Genomic DNA, 20,840 nt, shown 5'->3' with positions numbered 1-20,840 from the left:
GGAGGGGGTAGGCTACTATAAATCCTTGGTAAAGCTGGTTCGGCTGTGGGACATTACATGGGAGGAAGTTAGGGCAGGGCAGAGGGAGATCTGGGTGGAGCGGGTTCGCTCCCAACGCTTCTCCTCTCCCCTGGCTCTTAGGGATGCTCCGGAGCCCGTGCTGAGGCAGGGCCTGCGTTTTATTTCATCCAAACGCATCCCACACAAGTACAGGGACATTGCTTGGCTGTCCCTACATGGCAGGTTGTATGTTAGGGCAAACCTTCGGTGTAGGAACCAGCAGGACCGAGACTGCCCGAGGGGGGAGTGTGCTGGCCGGCTGGAGACCATGGACCACTTCCTGAAGGAGTGTCCATTCTCCGTAGCGGTTTGCCGGAGAGTGGCTGCCTTGCTGGCCATCCCCAGCTTCACGTCCTACACCTATGCGGACTGGGTGTATGGGAGGCAGGGGGAGACGGGGCGGCTAGAGCCAGGTACCGCCTTTCTAATCTCAGTTATCATCAGATACTGCCTATGGATGGCTCGCTGCGGGGTGTCCCTGGGCCAGGAGTGCAGGTCTGCTGAGCAGGTCTCCTGGGACGTTGTCCGAGCTGTCCAGGAAGTGGCCCGATGGGAACGGGTGGAGGTGGGGGTAAAGACCTTTGGGGTTTGGTGGAAGCATGTACGCTTGAAGTTGAGTTGAATGTTTGGGGGGGGGGGGTTGGGGGGGGGTTTGTGTAAAATTTGCATTTTTGTATAAAAGTATAGAGGGGCTGGCTTTATAACTGCACAGTGTAATGTATTGAAATTTGATTTTCCGCTTTCATTTAATAAAGGAATTCTCCAGTCTGCCCAACAAGATAAACTCATGTGTATACCTTACCTTGATTTGTACCTGTCTTTTTCAGGGCACTGACCGTATAAGTCTGTCCAGCACTATCCCCTCCTCCCAACCACCAGCCCCGCCTCCCACCACCGGCTCTGGCACAGACCGTATAAGTCTGCCCACCACTATCTTCGCCTCCCCACCACCAACCCCTCTTCCCCCCACTGGCTCCACCACCCAATTTCGGCTAAGCTTCTGAGGATCCATTCCTTCTGCATAGGATTCCTTTATGTATATCCCACGCATGTTTGAATTCCGTTACTGTTTTCTTCTCCACCACCACCCGCGGGAGGGCATTCCAAGGATCCACCACCCTCTCTGTGAAAAAATACTTCCTGACATTTTTCTTGAGTCTGCCCCCCTTCAATCTCATTTCATGTCCTTTCGTTCTACTGCCTTCCCATCTCCGGAAAAGATTTGTTTGCGGATTAATACCTTTCAAATATTTGAACGTCTGTATCATATCACCCCTGTTCCTCCTTTCCTCCAGGGTATACATGTTCAGGTCAGCAAGTCTCTCCTCATACATCTTGAAACGCAAATCCCATACCGTTCTCGTAGCTTTTCTTTGCACCGCTTCCATTTTTTTTACATCCTTAGCAAGGTACGGGCTCCAAAACTGAACACAATACTCCAGGTGGGGCCTCACCAACGACTTGTACAGGGGCATCAACACTTCCTTTCTTCTGCTGGTCACACCTTTCTCTATACAGCCTAGCAACCTTCTCGCTACGGCCACCGCCTTGTCACACTGTTTCGTCACCTTCAGATCCTCGGATACTATCACCCCAAGATCCCTCTCCCCCTCAGTACATATCAGACTCTCACTGCCTAACACATACGTATCTCGTGGGTTTCTACTCCCTAGGTGCATCACTTTGCATTTCTTCGCATTGAATTTTAATTGTCAAACCTTAGACCAATCTTATAGCTTCCGCAGATCTTTTTTCATGTTTTCCACTCCCTCCCGGGTGTCCACTCTGTTACAAATCTTAGTATCATCCGCAAATAGGCAAACTTTACCTTCTAACCCTTCGGCAATGTCACTCACAAATATATTGAACAGAATCGGCCCCAGCACCGATCCTTGAGGCACTCCACTACTCACCTTTCCCTCCTCCGAGCGAACTCCATTTACCACCACCCTCTGTTGTCTGTCCGTCAACCAGTTCCTAATCCAGTTCAGCAGTTTGGGACCTATCTTCAGCTCATCAAGTTTATTTAAGAGCCTCCTGTGGGGAACCGTGTCAAAAGCTTTCCTAAAATCCTAAGTAGATTATGTCTATAGCATGTCGATGATTCAATTCTGCAGTTACCCAATCAAAGAATTCAATGAGATTCGTTTGACATGATTTCCCTCTGGTAAAACCATGTTGTCTCGGATCTTGCAACTTATTGGTTTCCAGGAAATTCACTATCCTTTCCTTCAGCATCGCTTCCATTACTTTCCCAATAACCGAGGTGAGGCTTACCGGCCTGTAGTTTCCAGCTTCTTCCCTATCGCCACTTTTGAGAAGAGAGACCAGATCCGTCGTTCTCCAATCCCTCGGAACCTCTTCAGTCTCCAAGGATTTATTAAACAAATCTTTAAGAGGACCCGCCAGAACCTCTCTGAGCTCCCGTCCGGTCCCATGGCTTTGTCCACCTTTAGCTTTCCAAGTTGTTGATATACACTCTCTTATTTTGTTTATATAAATTTTTGTTTCAGAGTAATTTTTTTAAACTACAGACCGCTCAAAACACGGCAGCTAGGCTTATATTTGGTTAAACACGATTTGAAAGCAAAAAAAAACCCTCAGCGAAAAACTATACTGGCTCCCAATCAAAGAACGCATCGCCTTCAAAACCTGCACCCTGGTTCACAAAATCATCTACGGAGAAGCCCCGAGTTACATGACAGACTTGATTGACTTACGAATTAGAAATACATCCGAATCAACACGATCTTATCTAAATCTGCACTACCCAAGCTGCAAAGGACTTAAATACAAAATAACTTACGCATCTAGTTTTTCCTACATAAGCACACAACTGTGGAACGCATTACCAAAAGCCTTGAAAATGACATAGGACCACCTAAACTTCCGGAAATCACTAAAAACCAACCTGTTTAAAAAGGCATACCCTACCGATCCAACTTAAATGCCTAATCTCTGCAACACAACCAAACTAAAGCATGTAATGGACATAACACAACTCTTCCGTTTTCTGATTCCCTAATGTGGCTGTGCCACATGAACTTGACCTTACCACAACATCACCCTGTATTTGTTCACACCGGAGCCTGCAAAGGCCTCTCTGGTACTATGTAAGCCACATTGAGCCTACAAATAGGTGGGAAAATGTGGGATACAAATAAATAAATAAAAATTAAGAGGTATCCATTGCTGTGGCTGCTGCTCCCCTCAAATAAAAAAAATAGTTTGTGGCAACCACTATAGCCCACTGTCCAGAACCCAAACCCACAATGACAACCTATGCCCCCCTAAAAACATCACCTGTCCCCACAAATTGCTTCTGGCACCTGTCATTTTGAAATATAATCCCCTACCAAAGCGGCAGTCAATAAATTCTGGCACTTACTGGGGATATCAGTAGTATAGTTTCAGGGTTGAAGTAATCCCTCATCATTCTCAGCCCCATTGTACCAAAGCAAAGGTACAATGGTTTTGGCTGGGTTTTGGGGAGCTCAGCACACAAGGTAAGGGAGCAATGCTGAGATGTGAACCCGGGAGCAGTTTATGAAGTCCAATGAAGTGCCCCCTAGGGCGCCCTATTGCTGTCCTGGAATGTCAGGGGGACCAGTGTACTAAAAATGATGGCTCCTCCTACATCCTAATGGCTTGATTTTATGAGTTTTGTACTTTTTTTTTTTTTTCGAAAATGGGCCAAAAAACAAAACATCCAAATCACAAAATGTTCGCAACCGTATTTTTGAAAACAAAAGATAGATGTTTTTCTCTTTCGAAAATGTCCTTCGGATTTGGGACGTTTTTCACAAAACATACAAAGTCGGACTTAGACGTCATATCGAAAATGCCCCTCCATGTCTCCTTTGGAGCTTCAGTTCATATTAGATCCTTTTATCTATAGTATCACAATCACTTATTGCAGTGTTTTTACACTTTTTCATCTCTGTAATACTTTCAGCTCTTCCCCCACGCCCTTCAAAAAAATTATAAAACTGGCTTTTTAAAGTTACAATGTAATGTAATGTAATTAGCTACCTCAAACCTAATGCTCAGAAGTAAACATGGGTGCTAGAGGCCAGTAGCACCAGACAAGCGCTTGCATTTACTAGTGCAGAATGTTTAGAGACCAAACCACTGGAAACAATGAGCTCGCCCACCATCAGTGCAAGTAGCACGCTACTCTACTACTCTACTACTACTACTACTTATCATTTCTAAAGCGCTACTAGATGTACACAACGCTGTACACTTGAACATGAAGAGACAGTCCCTGCTTGACAGAGCTTACAATCTAATTAGGACAGACAAACAGGACAAACAAGAGATAAGGGAATATTAAAGTGAGGATGATAAAATAAGGGTTCTGCTGCACCATATGCCTGGAATAGACATCCTGAGCCGGTACGTCAAGCTCCATCTCTGGTTGTCTTCAAGTCTAAGCTAAAAGCCCACCTTTTTGATGCTGCTTTTAACTCCTAACACTTATTCACTTGTTCAGAACCCTTATCTCCTCTTCCCTCCGATGCTCAGAGAACAGTGCAGGAAAGAAGGGCATCTGTACCGTTGCAAACCCTACGCAAGCTTGTCTGAAGAAATGGCTGATTCTAGTACTTGCTTTCATTGCACAAGTGTACAAACAGAATTTGTGTACTACTGATCGTCGGAAGGCTTGAAGGTGGTATATACAAAATTAACAAATAATTATTCAGATACAAAATGTCTTTGCCCTTTAGAGCTTACAGTCTGTTGGTATCTGAGGTGGCCAGAGATAAGTGATTTGCCCAAGTAGATTTCAACGCTTGCTTCAGTGCTCCGGCGGAATGCTCTCCTCCCTGCTGGCCCCCACTCCTCGGTGCAGGCTCGTGCTCCCGAGTTTGACTGGGCATGCACTCAAGAGCTGTGTTTAATGCACAACTCTTGAATGCATGAACCAGGCACAATTCTCCCCCTGAACTCCCTAATGCTCAACACTAACAGCGCACCAATATTTGTGTACCATTAGCTTGAGCATTAGGAACTTGTATTGCCTCACTGTCCCGGTACTGTTCTGCACAGCGCAAAGTTTTGAGCTTCGGCTCCTCATGGCGAACATCTCACTCTTCTCCATGATCTAGCCCGCGGCCACTCTCCAGAAGCCCATCCTCTCATTCTGAGAATGGCTGACTTACTGATTGGTTTGAATAGGACACAAAGCCCAGGATGCATTTAGAGGAAGATTCTACAAAGTGCGCCAAAAGATAGATTAAAAAAATTGAGTGCTAAGCAGGTATTCTCAAATGGCAAGGCTAGGCACTGAAATCGTTATGGAATACTAACGTAAGGTTGTATTTGAGTGCCTAACTTTAGGTGCCTAAATACTGTCAGATACGCACATAACTGATAGAATTCTATAAACTTACCCCCAAATTCTATATATGGTGCCTTAAGTTGTGCGCACTAATTTGGCCGCATGACCAAATTGTGTGCACAACTTAATTGAATAACAAGCCAATGTGTGCCGATAATTGGTACTTAACAACCAATTAACAGCACTAATTGGCTTTAATTAGTATTTACATGCACAACTTTCTAGGCATATTCTAATGTGGTGTGCTTAAATTCTAATGCACGCAGTTGAAAAGGGGCATGGTCATGGGCAGGTTATGAGCATTTCAAAAGACTATGCACAGTATTATAGAATACACCCAATTAGGCACAGGTATTTAGGCCTGGTTTTATGTGGCCTAAATGGGTGCACCTAAATTTTAAGCACAAGAATGGCACTTGAGGTTTAGGCGTAGTTTATAGGATCATGCTAACCGTGTGGCTTTATGGCACCAATTTATAAGGCGCCATATATAGAATTTCCCTCTTAGCGTGTGTCTGACATGCCCTTGACCCACCCATACCCCTCCCATGTTAATGCCCCCTTTGCACTTACGTGTGTTGAATTTAGATGCTAAGTTTATAGAATAACGCCTAAATGCACTTACCCACGTAACTGCAAACTGGTGTCAATTAATGTCACTTAAGGGTGATTATTGGCAATGGCCAGCCTATTGCTGGATGCAGAAAGATAACAACCAAAACCCAAAGATAAAGGTAAAGACACCCTATGTGTAGTCCAAACAGAAAATCCAAGAAGTAGGGGTGAATCGAAGAATCTTTCCATATGGGTCATACACTTGTGTGGTGCTGAATAAAGTTGTTTTTATTGACTCCAGGCTGCAAAGATTCTTTGGTACATCCCAACTTCTTGGATTTTCAGCAGAAAGACAACACCATGAAATCTCCATTCCATTTTTTATGGTGCAGTAACTAAGCATATATAAAAAGCTTTTTTTTAGCCAGTAAACTGCGCAGAGGGATAAAGGCTATGGGCAGAGCAGGGATGTTGGATGCCTTGAAGTTACACAATGGATGGTGGAATGAGATTGGATTCTGGTTCTTAGTTCTATGCTGCAATGCTGGGGAAGAGGTATCAAGCTACAGAAAACACAATGCAGAAGAAAAATAGGCAGAGATCGCACAGAGGGGCCACAGCACATCTATTCAAGAACGCTGGGACTTTCTCATCATACATACCTTCAAAGAGCATTTAACTGCATTATGACACTACAGAAACAGAGCATTAACTCCACTGGTGGCTAGCTTGAATGTGGAAATTTAGTTCTGCCTAAAAGGAGAGGTAAGCCTGCCAGCAAAATATCCCTGTTCTTAATAGCAGTAATAAGTAGAAAGCCTCTCACCTTTTCATTTGAAGTTAACATCAGAGGCTTTTGTTTGCTTGTTTTTACTATTTGAACAGAAAGTCACCCCAGATATGAAGATTTTCTGGATTATGTGTGTTGCATAAATGGAAAAGTCAGAAAGTATTACCATTCCAGACATTAGAGCTAGGAAATTCGCTTCATTTTGACTTGAATTGCAGCCTGGATAGCCAACACCTAGTTCAAATGTTTGTCCAGATTAACAAGTCAGTTTCTGCCCACCTTGAATACAAATCTTTAGTTATACTGTTTATGTACTTTTTCAGGCCCATTGAAGTGGTTTGTCGCAGACTTTCAACCTATGGTGACTCAGACATGACCCACTCAAAGGTTGGGATCTTTGTAATGGCTGTAGCACTCCCATCAAGGCTGGTGCTTTTGAGGCAGCAACTTTAAAATAGAAAGATGCCAAATCAGGGTCCAGATCAAACCTTTCTTTTGCCCTGATCCTACCTGCAAGGTTAAACATCAATGGCTATAATGCACCTGGCTCTAATTTGGGTGATTTGTGCAAAAAGGAAACATTTTGTTGTAACCATATTTTCACAAATAGTCTGCAAAATTCTAATATTTGTGAAATGATTAGCTGTAGACTTCAATGAGAAAATTTCCACACAAAAAAGGTCTGCACGGATATCCAGGGGATTGATAATGGTTTGCTTCAAAATTGGGGACTATCTGGTTACTTTTTCACCTGATGTCAACCATAAATTAACCAGCTAAAGAGGAGGGACAAAAGGTGTGCAGAAAACTTGGTTTTATTTAACTGGATGGTCCTAATGTATTTCAAAACAAAAAAAGGCTACAAACAAAGTCTAATGCTACCAAAACCTCTATATCAACAAAGCAGGACACACGATAGCATCCCACTAAAATGCCCCTTCACATATTGTACATTGTAATTTTCAATTATTAAATTTTAATTTCACATTACACATCTTTCAATTTTCATTTATAAGAGCTTATCAGAAATTCTATTCATGCCTAGAGACTAGTCAAGACTCCCTTGAGATAAAGTGCCCACATGGGCCAGGCCAACGTTTATAATTTCAAATAGCTACCCTAATTTTTCTAACAAAAATTCATGATAGTGATCCATTACCATGTTTTCTTAAAGCTGTTAAGAACAAACTCCAGTGTGTAATCATCAACACATATCATGTAGCTATAAAATTCTGCACCCCTCACCTCTGCCTTTGCCATCATTTACTTATCTCTAAAAGCCCAGTCTAGGCATTGGGCCTTGTGAGATCACCCACATATAGCTTTGCTGATAAATGTGCTATTTCAAAATTGTATAAACAAACTGACTTAGGCTCTGAACCCAGTTTCAGTGCTAGTACATAGGAATAAAGGTCTACAAAAGTTGTGATAACTTATAATTATGAAAAACAATTATGCAATAGCACTTGAAGGCAGTGTGTTTGCCATAATAGGGCTTTTGGATATGTAGAAATGAAGACCAATAAACTATAATCAGCAATTACAACAGGTTGGTACAAATCACACTGTGACTCCTTGTGATTTTGGGCAAGTCAGTAAGCACTAACGTAAGCTTACTGCAGCTACACATTCCTTACCACGGGGTGCATGCAGGCACCCCATGGTAGTTTTGGGATTGACATGAGCTACTTATTGCTAAAATATAAAATTGATTTTTTTTAGCACTGGGGTGGGTCTGGGGCAGACAGTAGGCATGCTCTGGGCTAATCAGTTAGCGCAGCTACATTGCCGCATGCTAACTGATTAGCGTTTGGTTGGCACGTGAGCCCTTACCACCTACAAAATAGATGGCAGTAAGGGCTCACGCTAATGGTCACATACTAATGGGAAAATTAATATGTGGCTATTAAGACAGAAAATAGAAAAGTCATCCATTTTACCCCTATTGTAAAAATGGCCTTGGCGTGTCCTTACACTGGTCATTCCCTGCGCGATAAGGCCATCTTTACAGTCGGGGTAAAATGGATGATTTTTCTATTTTTATACTGCAGTTTGATAAAAGAGCCCTGAGCAACCCCGAAGGGGGTTGGACATGGCAGGTGAAATAATACAGCTGGACAAAAGGATGAAACACAAAATAAGTATTTTATTTAAAGGGATTCTTGGGTCAGTTCCTTCACCGGGCCTGAGACATAGGGTGGAAAGCCCTCTGTGGTTCAGCATCCAAGGGCTTAGGAAGGCCTCTAGCAGCAGCCCAAGCCAGTCCACGGCTGCCGGGGTTGCCATGACCAAACACAGCCTACAAATTCTTGGATTCCTTCGAGGGCCAGGTCTGGCTCCAGCCAGAGCTCAAAGCAAAACTTGCACAGTTCAGTTCAATAGAAACAATGGCTTACCTCAGCCAGGTCATGATTATGGAATGGGCTCTTCAGGGGTATACAGTGGGCATTCATGTTGTCCCTCCCTGGGCCTCCTTAACTTTTGCCTGCCTTTTCAACTTCCCGGTAGTGATTCCACCCCTTCCGGCTTACTTCCTCCCAAGGCAGGATATACACTCTTAAGGTGGCCCAGGCTAATTAAAGAGGAACTTTTCTTAAGAGTGAGGTGCAATGTCCTATAAACCCCGTCACAGGCCCCTTAGACTGTAAACCCTCCAGGAAAATACCTACTGTACTTGAACATAACTTACCTTGAACTACAACTGAAAAAGGTGTGAGCTAAATTCAAAATCCCTTCCCCTTCAGGGGGGAAATTCTACAACTGGGCACCTCCAATTAGGTGCCTCGAGGATGTGCAATGATAGCCCATTCTAGAACAGCATCTGGGCAGCCGGATTCCATTGTAGAACACTAACATAACCCATTATCATCATACCATACATTTATTTGCCCACAGTTATACCAGCCATAGACCTGGCATAAATGTGACCATTTAAATGTGGCAAACTGGCACTATTGTAGGTAAGTGTAAGTATTTTATACACGCAAGACTAGATTCTATATATGACGCCTAAAAATTTAGTGCTGAAACAAAATACGCCTAGGTGTATTCTATAAAGTAGGTGTACTTTATAGAGTACGCCTAAATCAGTACTTTATAGAATAAGCCTAAATTTCCACACGGTTTCTAGAATATGCCAAGCACTCATCCATGTGACTAAATTTAGTCACAGGCAGTTACGCCAAGTAAATCTTGGTATAAATGACAATGCCTAAATTACACACAGGTTGGGTGTATTTTATAACCACATGCATAGATTTTAGAAAAACCCATAGTCACACTCGTTTCAACTATTTGACTTAGAATTTACACGCACCACAATATAGAATATGCTTAGACAGTTCTGCGTGTAATTGCTTGTTAAGTGAAAATTATCAGCACTGATTGGCTTGTTAGGTAATTAAGTTGCATGTGCAAATCCAGAATCCAACTGGATTTGCACATGCAACTTAAGTCACACTAAATAGAATCTCAGGGATAAGGGCTAATATTCTAACATTTAAATACACAGGGGACACATAAATGCATGTGTCTCATTTATAGAATTGACTTGCAGAGGAGATATTTGTCCACTAAGTGGGGCCATTGTGCAACCATGAAAGGCAGCATGAATGAGACTTTGCAATTCATAGCATGACAGTTATTGTTATTATTCCCTGCTTGCACTGTTTAAAAGCTGCAGCGATTAGCAATGGATCATTTCTCTATAGATTGCATTCTCTCTCTGTTAAATATCCAGGAATGGAAAGAAGCCATAAATTCAGACTATTTCTTTTCTAGCTATTATACTGAAAATGAATCTTCAGTACTAATTTGCTGATCCTGTTGGTGAAGATGCTGAGAATTGTCCATTTACAAGCAGCCACAATGTTGCTTTTGGAATCACAGGGATAGTTCCCTGGATTCTATATATGGCGCCCAGATTTGCGTTCCTAAATTTGGGAGGGCTCCTGAGATGTGCACACGAATTAATTGGCTAACAAACTGTTTACCATTAACAACTGGATGCTAACAACCAATTAATGAAGTTAACTGACACCAATTAGGATTTGCACACATATCTGGCTGCGTGCTATTCTGCAAGACAGGGGGCCTAACTCCCATAGCGTGTATCTCAAAAGGGGGTGTGGCTATGAGTGTGTCAGGGTTGTTCAAAAAAGTTGCTTGCGTAGCTATAGAATACTGGCTCAGCACGCCCAACATGAGTGCCAACATTTCCAGCTGATTTCAGCAGGCATAAGTCTGGCACTTAAAGTTTGGGTGCAGGAATCAGTGCCAAGTGCGATTCTATAAAGGGTGTGCGCCCTTTATAAAATCATGCTTAGTGCTGATTTTTTTATGATGCCCATTTTTAATGCAATTTATAGAATCTGGCCAAGTATGTTTGGGGGGGGGGGGGGGTGAAAAGGGCTTGGTAAAAGGAGTGGGCAGCCCAAAAACATTCTTGTTATTTCTGGGAATTTTTATTTTCTGTAGGCATTTTTAAATGTTTTTGTTTAGGGAGCAAAATTGTTAGTAGTGTGCATGCTCTAGGAAAGAGAACACACTTTTTTGTAAGAGTACATACTATTTGCCAATATTGCGTGCATGCACGCACTATTGACTCATACATACATGTACTACTGACTCATGCATGCACTCACTATTGACTCATACATACATGTACTATTGACTCATAAATGAATGCACTATTGACTTGTGCATGCATGCAACTATTGACATACATACACACACTACTGACTCATGCATGCACACAAACACTATTGAGCACTATTAATTCATACATGCATGTACTATTGACTCACCAGTCTATTTTTTTTTATTATTTATTTGTTACATTTGTATCCCACATTATCCCACCTCTTTGCAGGCTCAATGTGGCTTACAATTCGTCATGGATACTGAAATAGAAGAGAGTATACATTTGGCTTTACAGAGTGTTTTGGGTTACATGAAGATGAAATATATGATAGTGTAAGAGCAAAAGGCATTATAAGATAATGCTGGATGTATTAAGGGTTGTACAGTTACATGTGTTGCTCATTGTGATATATCTTGTCAAAGAGATAAGTTTTTAATGCTTTACGGAAGTTGGTCAATTCATAGACCGTTTTCAGGTGACGTGGCAACGCGTTCCAGAACTGTGTACTCATGTAGGAGAAGGTAGATGAGTGCATTAGTTTGTATTTCAGGCCTTTGCACTTAGGGGGATGAAGATTGAGGAATGTACGAGAAGATTTCTTTGCGTTCCTGGGTGGTAGGTCTATTAGGTCCGACATGTAAGCTGGGGCGTCACCATGGATGATTTTATGGACTAGGGTGCAAAGCTTGAATGTGATCCGTTCTTTAAGTGGGAGCCAGTGTAGTTTTTCATGTAAAGGTTTCGCGCTTTCATATTTTGATTTGCCGAATATTAGTCTGGCTGCCGTGTTCTGGGCAGTCTGGAGTTTTTTAAGTATTTGTTCTTTGCAACCAGCGTAAAGTGAATTACAGTAGTCCAGATGACTGAGTACTAGTGATTGTACCAGATTGCGGAAGACAGTCCTTGGAAAGTATGGTTTGATTCTTTTTAGTTTCCACATTGAGTGAAACATCTTTTTAGTTATGTTTTTCGCGTGGTTCTCAAGTGTCAGGTGTCGATCAATAGTGACTCCAAGAATTTTTAGGGTGTCCGAGACTGGTAGATTTAGTTTAGGTGTGTTGATGGTGGTAAATTTGTTCTTATTGTATTGTGAGGTGAGTACTAGGCATTGGATTTTTTCTGCATTGAGTTTCAACTGAAATGCATCTGCCCAGGAATTCATGATGTGTAGGCTTTGCTTGATTTCGTTGGAGATTTCTCTTAGATCTTGTTTGAATGGGATGAAGATCGTTACGTCGTCAGCATATATGAATGGATTTAAGTTCTGATTCGATAGTAGTTTGGCCAAGGGTATCATCATTAGGTTGAAAATGGTCGGTGAGAGGGGGGATCCCTGTGGTACTCCGCATACAGGCGTCCATGTAGCTGAAGTGGTCAAATTTGAAGTCACTTGATATGAGCGTGTGGTTAGGAACCCCTTAAACCACTTTACCTCCGATTCCGAAGTATTCAAGGATGTGTAATAAAATTCCATGGTCAACCATGTTGAATGCGCTCGACATGTCGAATTGTAACAGTAGTATGTTATTTCCGTTTGCTAGGCGTGTGAAGTTCAGCACTGGATTACAAGCAATATCAGATAAAGAGGCCACTAAACTTCTGTAAACCTCCGTGATTACCAATGCCGATAACCAGAGTTACGGTGACAGTAAACCTCAGTAACAAGGCACTGGGCTTAATGCATATAGCGGGTGAAAGTCGGCAGGATGGTCAGAGGCTATAGTCCAGGGGTCTTCCTTGATAAAGCCACATAGCGAAACATGTGCCATGTCGGAAGCGACCCCCGAGCCGTCTAGATTCAAATATTGCACATACAAGATAACTATATAGTTGTTATGAGTGTATATAAGTGTATGACAGTGAATAGACAGTGTAAATTACAAAAAGAGTATTATTAGGTACATATAGTATGCGATACAGGGCGGCGGTGGTGGTCAGAAACCAGTGAATATCGCAACAAATAAGACACTGTGGGTAAAAGCATTATGCCCAGTGCATTGTTACTGAGGTTTACTGTCACCATAATTCTGGTTATCGGCATTGGTAATCACGGAGGTTTACAGAAGTATAGTGGCCTCTTTATCTGATATTGGATGCACTATTGACTCATGCATGCATGCACTGTTGACTCATGCATGCACGCACTATTAACTCATACATGCACTGTTTGTGCATGCAAAGATGGTGCACATTTGCATGCACATATTATCAGGAAATAGTGCACACTCTTGTGTACACCTTTTCAGAAGAATGTGCACACTTTGCATATAGGGCACATTCTTTCAGAAAAATGTGTATTCTTTACAAAGAGTATGCATTAATGACGCAAGAAAAATCTGAAATTTGGGGGGTTTCCTGTCCTTTCAGGCAAACAATGACATAGGGAATATCAGCATTGCTCATGTTGTTTTAAACAAACAGGTATTCCTACTTACTAATTCCCATTCAAAAAACTCCTTCCCCTGACACCACTCCCTTTCATAGCTGCCTGTCTCCCCATTATAGGCCAAAATACTTTTTTCCTCTGTCATCCATCCTGTTCAATCTACTGACTTTTCAGCTGCTCTCTCTCCATACTCACAGTTCCCTTGATTCTTGCTTCCTCTCCTTGTAGCTTAATAAATAAATAAATAAATAAATAAATGAATAACATAAAAATTATATCTTACTTTTTACCTTTTACCTACCTACTAGCCCTCCATCTATTTATCTCATCTGCTACCAAGCTCATCTTCCTACCCTTAACTCTTTCTAGTCCTCCTATTCCATCTCTCTTACCTTTTCCTCAGCCTCTAATTCCCTTTGTCTTTCACAGACTCCCCATTTCCTTCTTCTGTACTTACTCCACCCTCAGCTATCATATTGTTTCCTCTACTTCTACCCCTTCATCAGCCCTGATTCCTTCCATGTTGGTCATCACCTCACTGCCTTCAGCCCTTTTTTTTTCTGTCTGTTATCTCCATTTGGTCTCCAATTATATACTATTCTACCACCTCTCCAGCCCTATTTGCAACCTCCTCTCATTTGCCTGCTTGCCATCTCCCTTCATCTTATGACCTTGCCCATACCCAGTATCTTATTTTTCACTGTCTTCCACCCTATCCATCCAGCATCTCCCCTTTCTCTCTCCTCTCCCTATCTATCCAGCATCCCCCCTCTATCTTCACCGTGTCCAGCAAAGTTAGCTCTAAAGTGTGCAGGATTACTCTACCCCAGTTACTACCATTGGGAGCAATACAGTTTCAATTGGGAAAAGATAGGTGGGTTCACTGGGAATCCTACAGAACTGGCTCGCCCTTTGAGATTGAAACCTTAATATTGCCACACTATTCCCAATGGTAGGAATGTTGATATACTCCCATACATCTTAGAGGAAACACTGTTGTCTAGCATCTCCCTCTTTCTTCCCTTCCTACCCTCCAGGGTCTAGCATCTCTTTCTTGTTTCTCTTCTCCAGTGCCACCACTGTCATGCTATATACTGCTCCTTATGACACAAACTTCCTGTTTCATAGGGAGCAGAGCATGGAAGACCATGTCACAAACAGGGAGGTCAAAGGCTCCATGCTGCATTTTTATTTTCTGCTGCTACTTCTTTGATGACCCCTACCAGATAGCACCAGCACCTAGTAGAGCTGCCCCTGCTTCTGGGAACATACGTCAACAGTTCATCCAGCACTCACTTAATGCTGCCTTTATGCTGGCACCACAGGTAACAATGAAGACTGAATCTTTCATATGTAACTTCCAGTGCTATCCGAGCTACACCAGATTCATTAAAGGATGTTTAACTGGCGATTAGGACCAAGAAAAGGTAATTTTCAAAACTCATTGGCATAGGCAAACACCCCACCTTCTACACCCTCGCCCCTTATTTATAAAACAAAACATAGAGGTAGATATTCAAAGTCAGAATTTGCTGGTTAGGGGCTAACTGGGCATATTGAGTTGCACTTAATCAGACAGTATCGCTGAAAATGCCCGGTTTGTACTTAAGCTGGAACCAGCTATTTTATAGGTATTCTCAGGGTGGTGTAGCACTCAGCCAGTTAAGTGCTGATATTCAGAACTTAAGCAACTGTGATAACTGCATAAATAGGATCGCATAAAACACAGTCCTTTCTTTATGTGGTTCATCATAGCTGCTTAAATGCTGAATATGCACTTAACCATCTATGTTTTCACCATCTGCGTATATCATCTGCATATACAAATTCAATGCCAGAGCCCAGACACGAGCTGGTATTACATTTCCAGGGATAGCACCAGTGGCAGACAGCAAAATGCTGAGCACCGGCGGCTGAATATCTACCCCATGGTGTTCTACAATGCACATTGTTTCATTCATATTGAGCATAGATTTTCCTAGGGGACAGAGGGAATTAGGGCACTCCCAATATCTGTTCCTAGGAAAAAAACTTTGAAAGGGTATTATCCATGGCTTTATTGGTGGGGGTAGGAGACTCAGATTGGCTAAAGTGATATCATTAAACATAAAGAACTTGGGGGGGGGGGGGGTCTGGGCATTCCAGAAATCCATAGTTACTATTTGACATCCCAATTGTGACATGTATGGGACTGAAGGAGGGATATTAACAAAAAACCTTATGTACAGGTTGAACAGTATTACACCTCTCAGGGTAAACTGCCAGACTTGTTATGGGCACCAATGCAGTGGGGATCCCAGTCCTATAGTGTAACCCTTATGTTGATTACATATTACAGCTATGGAGCTTGGTGAAAAGATCCTCACAAATGTCTTCCAATGTTTCTCCCCTATCACCCCTGACTGCATTATTTCCGAATCAATTACCTGAACGTGAGTGTATGGCTAGCGAGTGGAGGGAGAGGGGGATTTTCCATATCTTCCAGTTGTTGTTAAAAGAAATATTTCTTCACTCAATGAATAGTTAAGCTCTGGAACCACTTCTGAAAAAACCATAAAAAAATGCCCTACATGACCGGGATGACCACTACAGGAATAAAGTAATGACAACCCTTACTCTTTCAATGGTCACTGACCCCCCCCCCCCCCCCCCCCCCCACTGCACAAAGATGTAAATGAAACAGTACATACCAGTCTCTGACAGCTTCAGATGTTATGGCCAGTCCTATTAGATCAGCAAGCAGGTCCCTGGGATAACCTAGTGGTCGGTACAGTGCACTGTAGAGAGACTGACCCAGACTCATAATCCACTCTAAATATTACACGTGTGGTAGAAAGTGTCAGCCCCCCAAAACCTACTGTACCCACATATAGGTGATACCTGTAGCCATGACTATGGTAGTGGTGTATAATTGGGTACAGTAGGTTTTTCATGGGTTTTGAAGGGTTCACCATACAATATAAGGGGATAATGGTGAGATGTGTGCCTAGGACCTTTTATGTGAAGTCCACTGCAGTGCCCCCCCTGCTCTGCTGGGATGCCTATGTGGCCAGTCTACTATGAAATCTGACTCCTCCTACATCCCAATGGCTTGATTTTGTGCATTTTTGTTTTTCAAATGGTCCAAAAAGATAGATGTACTAAGCTCAACAATATCTAATAAATGGTAATTTTCAAAGAAAAAAGATACTCATTTTTCTAGTTTGGAAAAATTGTCATTTTCACTACTTGATTAAGTCAGGTTTAGATGTCATATCGAAAATGCCCTGCCATACCAACAGGTTTTTTTAAATTTAATTTTGGATCTGCTCTTAAGTGGTCTTTTTTATGTATTATGATCAACAAGTATTTATAATTTAATGTATTATTTGTGACATCATTCTTTTTAAAGTGTTACTACTGGATTGTTTTGCTGCTTGATTGTATTAATTTTATACTTTCGTGAGATCTACTTTGAATTTGCCTTGGTAATAATGGCACACTAGAAATAAATAAATTGAATTGAATTCCAGGACAGGCACTGAAAAGAAGAAAAAGATAGAGAAAAAGAAAGAAAGAGAAGAGAATTGTGAAAAAGGAGATGGGGCAAGAAAGAACCTTCCATTTCCAGAGCCAGTGAATAGACTTTTCCTTTTAGCCCATAATGGCTAGAAATAAATCAGGCATTATTTGCATAATATATATAACATATCAAAAGTAAATATATTATCAAATTGAGTTATTCAGTATTGAAAGATCTTCTGACATTCATTTGCAGTTGACATTTAGTGGAACAAACCACTAAATTGCTGGTGGTTGAATAGTCTCTCAGCTGAGTCTCTCACTAGAAGCTTCCAGCATTGTGGGTATTTTGTTTTGTTTACTAAAGATTAGCTTGAGTTATCTGCAGCAGGGCCCATTTTATTCCTATGAGCCCTGCTGCAGATAACTCAAGCTAATCTTTAGTAAAAGACCCCTTGTATGAGGTATTGGTTTTCATTCTACTTTGAGTCATTCAGTTTCATTTTCAAAAGAGAAAAACATCTAAAAAGTGACATGTCTGCATTTGGACGTTTTTCTCACATAAACATCCAAATCAGTATTTTCAAAACCTATTTTTAGATATTTTTCTATGAAGTCCGTCCAAATCTCAAGGGGGCGTTCCAGGGGTGTGTTCAGGGCGGGACTTGAGCATTCCTAAGACTGACGTTTTTCAGCCATAATGGAACAAAACAAAAACATCCAGGACTAAAACTTAGACGGTTTAAGCTAGACCTGTTTTTATTACAAATAAGGCACAAAAAGTGCCCTAAATAACAAGATGACCACTGGAAGGAATCAGGAATGACCTCCCCTTATTCCACCAGTGGTCACTAACCTCCTCCCACCCCCTCAAAAATGTGATGAAAAACATTACTTGCCAGCCTCTGTGCTACCCTCAGATGTTATACTCAGGTCCATCAGAATAGCATGCAGGTCCCTGGAGTAGTCTAGTAATGGGTGCAGTGCAGACAGGTGGACCCAGCCTCCTACCTCTCCCTACCTGTTACAATTGTGAAGGAAACTGCGAGCCCTCTAAAACTCACCAGAAATCCATTGTACCCACATATAGGTGCCCCCTTCACCTGTAAGGGCTAAGATAGTGGTGTATAGAGGGTTTTGGGGGGGGCTCAGCAGACAAAGTAAGGGAGCAATGGTCAGATGTGTACCTGCAGCATTTTACGAAGTCCACTGTAGTGCCCCTTAGGGTGCCATATTGCTGTCCTGTGATGTCAGGGGGACCAGTCTACTAAAAATGCTGGCTTCTCCTACATCCCAATGGCTTGATTTTATACGGGGTTTTTTTCCCAAAATGGAAAAAAAAAGTCCAAATAACAAAACATCCCAAATAGAAAACGCCCATAGTATTTTTGAAAAAAAGATAGATTTTTCTTTTTCAAAAATGACCTTCTTTCCTGTTCAGAATTTAGACGTCATATCGAAAATGTCCCTCATCCTGTCCTATCCAAATGGTCACCTCCATTCTGTTTCTCAGCTTTTTTAAATAAGTAGACAAATACTAATCATCAAAAATTTATATATGCTCTACCCATCATATACTTTCTCTGTTTTCATCTGTTTTATTTGAAGTCTTTTTTTGGGGGTGCAATTTAATGTTTGTGGGTGTATATTTTGCAAATTATTTATTTTACACCATTTGAAATTTTACCTGTCACAGCAGGACCTTGGTTTGGTCTTTCAAATGTTATTACATTCATTGATTTAGCTTTACAACTGGTCCACGATTCTGCCATAAAAATTATTTTTGGGCTATCGAAAACTGATCACATTGTACCATATCAAGCAAAACTATATTGGTTACCATTGAATATAGAATGAAACAGCTACTGACAATAATATTAAAAGGGGAAGTTATCAACATGAGCTACCATTAAGTTGGGTTATTTTACCAAAAGTTTATAGTTTATTTTCTATACCGTCACTTCTTGCATAGCAAATCAGAACGGTTTACATCTTATAATTATTCAGATACTTTAAGCAATGAGACCCTGTGCTAAAAATAACCCAACTTAACAGCAGCCCATATTGATAACTTCCCCCTTATGGTCTTACATGATACTTACTGCACTAGTGTATCTTGGGTCACTATAGCAGAAGTATGAACCTTCATGAACTCTGCAGTTGGATAATCTTAATTTGCTTCAAAAACCTTCTCTGAAAAGTATACAAGACGTTATGGCTCATTCCCGGGCCTTTTCATATCTTGCCCCACGGATGAAAAATGATTACTTAAAAGTTCATAAATGTGTGAAAACTATCCAGTCAATATTTAAAGCGAATTAAGAGGTCCTTTTACTAAGTTGTATTAGGTGTTAATGTGCACCTAATGCAGCATAAAAATGGCCTAACGCTGGGCAGGCTAAAATGTCAAGCATTAGTTTTGGAATAAGCACATGGTAAATATTTTTGTGGAATTTTTTTGACAGGCTGTGCCTGCGGCAGAGAGTGCTAATCGATTAGCGCATCTACATTACTGCATGCTAACGCTTGGATTACATGGAAGTGCTTACCACTTACAAAATAGATGGCAGTAAGTGCCATCTATTTTTCATTTTAAATTCAGGAAATAATTAATAATGGCAGGTCATTAATTAGGAGTAATTTCAAACATTAACTAGAAGCCCCACACAGACTCAACACAACCTGCTTTCTTTAATAAACACAGAAACAGATCCAGGAAAATTACCTGTTTCCAACTCCTTTTGGTCTCCCTGAATTCTCCTGAAAATTTAGTGTGGATAAGCTGAAACCGAAGTCGTAAAGCTGGCATACTTATCTGTAAATAACCATGGGATATATGGATAACCCCACCCCCACCCCAAATATTCATTTAGTAATCTTCATACATCTAGAGAGGCCCTCAAAATTTTGACATGGGCCAGATGCAAGACAGAAAAATATTTTTTTGGTGTAGCTGTATGCTAATTTTATCATGATGCTCTTGGAACCTTCACATCTATTGAAAATCAATATTAAAGAATGTGGATCTACAAAAAACTGTCTGTCAAAATCCGCATGCTCATTTGGCACATCCTGAAAACAATGTGGACCATGAAAACCTCAAAGCTATTAGGTGGTATAATTAAAAAAAAAACAGCATTCAGTGGCATAATTCTATGTATGCAGTACATTCATAGAATACATGGGTCCCCCAACCAATATCACTTAATAGTAGCAGGCAGCAGATAAAGATCAGAATGGTTCATCTAGTCTACCCAGCAAGGTTGGCTAGAGTTATCATCTGCCACTCAATGCAGAACATGCAGGTTACCTCCTCTGTACCTTGATTTAGTATTGTACCTGATGCACCATGAAGGTTAAACCCCCTCTATGTCAAATTGTTTTGTCTTGATCACATCCTCTTGTTAGATAGGGATCCTTTGTGATTATCCCATGTTTTTGAACTTAGGCAGTTAACTCTGTTTTTTTCAGGATTTGTATTCACTTATTTATGAATATTTATTGACAGTCTTTGTACATTTTTATCACATCTGTATATTTATTAATTTATTTATCCTTTTTT

Source organism: Microcaecilia unicolor, chromosome 10 (assembly GCF_901765095.1).
Source record: "Microcaecilia unicolor chromosome 10, aMicUni1.1, whole genome shotgun sequence".
Classification (NCBI taxonomy): Eukaryota; Metazoa; Chordata; class Amphibia; order Gymnophiona; family Siphonopidae; genus Microcaecilia; species Microcaecilia unicolor.
This window is presented reverse-complemented; position numbering follows the sequence as displayed.